Here is a 6,581-nt window from a genome sequence, read left to right as displayed (position 1 = left end):
TGTAGATATGAGGGCGAGCACAGTCAGCCCCGACTGAACCAGGCCACGAGAAGAGAGAGTTGAGGGGAAGGTGAGGGGAGAGCACTAGAAAGAGGGGACAGGGAGAGTAGTGAAAGACTCAGAGCACCAAGAGAACGGGGAGCCAGAATGGCTGGATTATATAGGAGAGGTTTAGGGTAGGGGGCGGGGCATGCCCGCCAGGAGGACTCTGCAACAGGTACTTGTGAGCCGGGAATGAGGGGGCCTAGAGGGTACATAGACCTTGATACCTGATAGGCACCATGAGCATAGGTTAATGGAGGAGCCCTGTGTCCCTTTTGCCAGAGATTGGGAGGACTCCTTTGAGCACTTAGGAACTTAAGTCCCTGAGGGAATGTTGGTGTTTGTCTAAATGCCAGACTTTGGAGAAAGGAATTTCTTGGGACCTAATAACAGAAAAGATCTGAAGGGGAGAAAGAGTGAAGGAAATCAGGAGGGGAGCTCTCGGGAGTTGGGGACCAGCAAGGAGTGGGGGGGGTAAGAGAATAATGGGGGAGGGGATGAATAAGAACAAAATATAATGGCGTACATGTATGAAAATAACAGCAAACCTCACTATTCTGTAATGCTAACTTAAATGCTAGGAGGGGCTGTGGCTTAGTAGGTAGGAGGCTTGCCTAGCAGCACACACGAGGCCCTGAGTTCAAGCCCTAGCACCTCATAAATTGGGCACGGTAATCCAAGTGCTCCAGAGGTTGAGGCAGAAGCACTGCTGAGAGCCCGAAACCATCCTGGGCTAGATAGTGAGTTCTAGGTCAGTCTGGCTATAGTTGAGAAATTGTGAGACCTTGCCCCTCAAAAAAAGAAAAAAGAAAAAGGAAGGAAGGAAGAAAGGAAGGAAGGAAGAGCAAAACATATTCTTTCTTTCTTTCTTTGTCATGGTTTGGTTTGGTTTTAGAGGCAGGATCTCACTGTGAAAGTCAGGCTAGCCCCAAACTGTTCAGCCTTCAGCCCTAGAGTGCCATTACCATCATAGCTAGCTTAGGATGTCCCGGATAAAGTGACAACAGGAACAACTGATTATATCTCAAAAAGCAAAGTTAGACTGTCTGAAGGACTCAGGTTCCAGCTGTGCACCGCACACACACGCACATGCACACATGCAAACAGACAGGCTGCACCTTCCCTGAGCTTGCTTCTCTATGAACTGGGAATGTAGCACCTTCCTGTAGAAGTTTTTGTGGTTTTTCAGCTTTATTTGGATCTATTTGACAAAAGCTGTGCATATTTAGGGTATCCAGCAGGACGGTTTGATAACCATGGGCATTGTGAAAAGCTTCTGTTATAGAAAACATTTAACGCCGGGCGGTGGTGGCGCATGCCTTTAATCCCAGCACTCGGGAGGCAGAGGCAGGCGGATCTCTGTGAGTTCGAGACCAGCCTGGTCTACAAGAGCTAGTTCCAGGACAGGCTCCAAAACCACAGAGAAACCCTGTCTCAAAAAACCAAAAAAAAAAAAAAAGAAAGAAAGAAAGAAAACATTTAACATGTTTTGGAGCCCTGTCCTCAGAGCACACTGCCGTCTGTACCAGAAGCAGCTCTCCTGAGACGGATCCTGCCAACACTCTCTTGCAGACAGAGCAGACCCTCCCTGGAGACGCCTCCTCTCAGCTAGGTTTAGAGCCGCCCTAGTTGTAGGTCACCTCTGGTCTCAGAGGTGCCATGGAGAGTGTGAGGTTTACTTAAGTCTAGACTCCACAGAGACAGCTATAGGGAAATCATCTTCCCTGCTGAGACAGACTTTTCTGGGTCACTCATGCTCTGTAAGTCCAGTAAACTCCCAGGCTTGTCAGTGTCTGTCACTGGTACCCCATCTTGGGGGAGTAGACATTTATTCTCATCTCCCTAGGAAAAGTTCACATAATATCCATCAGCTCCTTAGTCACCAATGTGTGTATGTGCGTGTGCTCATGTGTGCACATGTGTGTGTGTTTGTGTGTGGGGGGTGTAGATTGAAAACACTTTTCTGTTTACTTAACTAATTTCAAGTATACAATAGAACATTAACTCCAGTCACTGTAGTACGACTAATAAAAACACGGAGACAGATATTGGGGTTCAACCTGAAGGTCAGATAGGCAAAACAGCCAGTTACTGGCTCTTACCTCTACCTCAGTCCGAAATGGAGATCCTACCTCCAGGAATCCTCAGAATGAAACTGAGCTGAGAACTGTCTCCTCCCATCTTATTTTCTTCTCTAGTGCAATATTATAATGCTAACGGATAATGCTCTTATACACTGTACAGATTTGTCACCCATATTGGTTTAAGAAAATGTTGATTGGCCAGTAGCCAGGCAGGAAGTATAGATGGGGTGACCAGACTAAGAGAATTCGGGGAAGAGGAAAAGTAGAGACATAGTCAGTCACAAGTCAGACACAGAGGAAGCAAGATGAGAATGGCTAACTGAGAAAAGATACCAAGCCACGTGGCTAACCGTAGATAAGAAGTATGGGTTAATTTAAGTTGTAAGAGCAGTTAGTAATAAGCCTGAGCAATAGGCCAAACAGTTTATAGTTAATATAAGCCTCTGTGTGTTTATTTAGGACTGAATGGCTGCGGAACCAGGCAGGACAGAAACTTTCTTCTACAAGTCACCATGATGTACACTAACTCCTCAGAACTTTCTCACAGTTACAGGTTTGAATCTTGGCAATATCTTCTGTTTCCCCTACACTATCCTGCCCCTAGCCCCCTGGCAGCCACCCTAGTACTCTCTGCTTTTGTAATCTCACTATTTCTGGGTTCTGCTGGAAATCGAGGAAATGTTGTAAAATACCGCAGAGTTTGGCAGGTGGTTCAAGATCATCCCATGCCAGCTCTTCCCAGCAACCACCACAGTTCAGGAAAGGGTGTGAATAGAACAGTTAGTGTCCCAGACAACAAGTTTCCAGATCCTACAATTTGGAGCAGAACGGAGAAAGAAGAAATCCTAGAGCACGTGGCACAAGACTTAGAACATTCTGCCAGGCAGTGGTGGCACACTCTTTTAATCCCAGCACTTGGGAGGCAGAGGCAAGCGGATCTCTGTGAGTTTGAGGCCAGCCTGGTCTACAGAATGAGTTCCAGGACAGCAAAGACTGTTACACAGAGAAACCCTGTCTTGAAAAGCCAAAAGACTTAGAACATTCTAAGTGGTGGTGAGGAACAATGGGCGAGAATGTAGCGACTCAAGCTCTGAATTATCGTGTGTGTGTGTGTGTGTGTGTGTGTGTGTGTGTGTGTGTGTGTGATGGGCTTCATTATAGCCCCGGCACCTCGTCTCTTCGAATGGATCACCTGGCCAGAACTCTTAGAGGAGAGGCCCTGGGTTCCTGCTGACAAACCCCAGGAGAGCTTTGTGTCCCTGGCCTTGGCACTGGTTTGTATCTCCCACCAGGAACTCTGAAGGCACTGCCAAAGCAGACATGCAATCTACTTTACTTGTTTTGACCACATCTCTGGCCAAGAAGTGGGGGTCAGAGAGGGCCCAGGAAAGGGAGCTGGAGGGGGATGTGTGAGAGATGATGCCTCCAGGTCCTATGTGACTCTGGAGTCTTAGACTTAGGTAAGCTGCTCATCTCTGTGTGGACTTAACTCTGTCATCTTTTCTCTCTGCTGTGTCCCTTATTTCTAGTGGAACCAGAACAGTGCCCAAGGCTGGGATTACAGTTATGTAACCCACCATTCCTAGGTTGCTTTATTTTGATGGCTATGTGGCAGTGGCTAGCCTGGTATTTGCCAAGTTGCTAAGATTATAGATGAAGGGAACCAACCCCTACCATCCACAGGGTTTTTGTTAGATAGCTCAGGCTTTTTCTCTATGCCTGATGACCTGAGTTTGTTCTTCAGAACCTAATATGGCAAAAAGAAAGAACCAGCTCCCACAGATTTTCCTCTTATTAAATAAATAAATGAATGAGTAAATGAATAAATAAATTTAATTTTAAATATTTAAATAAATAGATATAATTTAATTTTTGAATCACCTGGGGATGGGGGAGATGTAGCTCAGAGGTAGTGTGCTAATCTAGCATACACAAGGCCCTGGCTTCAATACCTGCAAGAGAGAGAGGGAGAGGGAGAGAGAAGGAGGAGGAAAAAGAAAGGAGCAATAAACCTTAATTATCAGAAATTAATACTGACTCATCAAAACCGAAGAAAACTGTGACAGCTGGTTTTAATTGCCAACTTGACACAACCTAGGAAGAGTTCTCAATGAAGGGCTGTAAGGGCTGTCTAGATCAGGCTGGCCTGTGGGCATGTCTGTGTGGGTTGTTTTGATCACCTTAGCTGAGGTGGGAAGACCTGCCCGTTGTGGGCGGCGCCATTCCCTAGGAATGGATCCCGTTGTGTGTGAGAGCGGAGAACATGAGCTGAGCACTAGCAAGCATACATTCATTGCTCTCTGCTCTGACCATGATGTCATGTGACTAACTGCTTTAAGTCCCTTCTGCCTTGACTTCCCCAAAATGATGGACTGTACCCAGGTATTGTGAGAAAAATAAACCCTTTATCCATCAAGATGCTTTTGTTGGGGTATTTAGCCACTGCTACAGGAAACAAAACTAAAACAGAAATTAATGCTGAAGAAAAAACTCCTCCCCTGAGGGAAAAGAGTGTGCTTGAGCATGCCATAAGAAAGGTACCTTCAGTAGCAAACATCAGCACTGACCATTGCTTCACACTCACTTGTGACATACACATGAACAAGTTCCATTATGAAATCTCACCCATTTTTATTGTGTGTTCTGTTCATGGTCTCCCTGTTACAGTCTCCTGAAACTCGCCCCTGCTAGTCCCTTTCTTTCCAAATGATTCCTATTCCATTTGTTTGTCACATCTAGACAGATGGATATATAGATATAGGCTCTGCTCGTGGGTGTGTCCAAATGATTTCTATTCCACTTGCTTGTCACATCTAGACAGATGGATATATAGATATAGGTTCTGTTCGTGGGCGTGTCCAAATGATTCCTATTCTACTTGCTTGTCACATCTAGACAGATATAGGTTTTGCTCATGGCATGTGCTGCTCTGTCTCTGAGTCTGGCTCATTTCATTCACCAGGATGGTCTCTGGTTCCATCTATCCCCCTGATACACAAAGTCAATTCCATTTATATTTGGCAAATTTGGAGACAGTACTCTATTATCTATCCTATTTTGATGAGTCCAAAGTTTTGTACCTAAGTCATTTTTTATTATATCTTGTATTATCAACCTAAAAGTATAATTTTAGATTTTAAAACTTTTTTTGGATAAACAAATTAAGACTTTATGTCTCTCAACCTTTATAAACTTTAAATCTCTTTTTTGAATTTCTTTTTTGAATATGATAATAAAGAGTAAAACTATAGCTACCTAGTCTTCCACCCCATCAGAGACCTGAGAAGAATAAAATATTGCCTGAGTAAACAGAAAGGACAGAGCAAGCAACTTCCAAAACTATAGAATTGACAGACAGTTGGCTGCCTGGACAGTTAAGGTTCCTCTGTAATGTTGGAGCATCCATCTTCAGCCTACAGGCCTAGAATATCTGACAGATTTTTCTGTGAAGCAGGAATTTTGAAGGACTTGTTTACCCTCTCTTGGCAAAGTTTGACAATTGACTTCCCCTGTGTCCTATTTGCCAATCTGTACAATTTGTTCATGCTGCATTTGTTTCATTATGCAAAGATGGGTGGCAAGTTTTACCTTGTCTGCCTAAGGCACCTGATTTGTCTAATAAAAAGATGAACAGTCAGTAGCTAGGCAGTAGAGGGATAGGCAGGACAGGCAGGCAAAGAGAGGAAGGAGTAGGAGAAGGCTCAAGAGAGAAAGAGAAGAGACAATGAGGGAGAAAAAAAGGGAGATGCCCAAGGCCAGTCAGCTAGCCATCTGCCAGCCAATCAGACATGGAGTAGGACATACAGGATGAAAGAAAGGTAAAAAAGCCCCAAGACACAACTTAGATGAAAAGAAACAGGTTAAATTAAGTTATAAGAGCTAGTGGGTCAAGAATAAGATAAGGCCAAGCATTCATAACTAGTAATATGTCTTTGTGTCATGATTTGGGGGCTGGTGGTACAAGAAAGCCTGTTACATCTTTAGGGGACCCTGAGAAAATTGGGATAATGATCAAGTTCTGGGAGAATTAGCTGTCTCATTTGTTGTCTAGTCTCTGTGTGACAGAAAGGTGCAGGGTTTATCTGAAGTCCTGCCTGGGGTAGTCTGTGAGGCTGGACCTTTTTAGCCACTTTGAAGTTGTTCTAGATGGAGAGTTTTTGTTTTTTTGGGGTTTTTTTTTTTTTTTTTTTTTTTTTTTTTTTTTTGGTTTTTCAAGACAGGGTTTCTCTGTGGCTTTGGAGCCTGTCCTGGAACTAGCTCTTGTAGACCAGGCTGGTCTCGAACTCACAGAGATCCGCCTGCCTCTGCCTCCCGAGTGCTGGGATTAAAGGCATGCGCCACCACCGCCCGGCTAGATGGAGAGTTTTGAGGAGACTGCAACAGAGGCATTCTGAGATCATCTGGGCATCTTGTCTTCATTGGTGTCTGGTCCTTTTGTTCTGAAAACACACAAAC

Source organism: Microtus oregoni, unplaced genomic scaffold (genome assembly GCF_018167655.1).
Source record: "Microtus oregoni isolate MIOR12 unplaced genomic scaffold, Mior012 000049F_ref0000343, whole genome shotgun sequence".
Taxonomy (NCBI): Eukaryota; Metazoa; Chordata; class Mammalia; order Rodentia; family Cricetidae; genus Microtus; species Microtus oregoni.
This window is presented reverse-complemented; position numbering follows the sequence as displayed.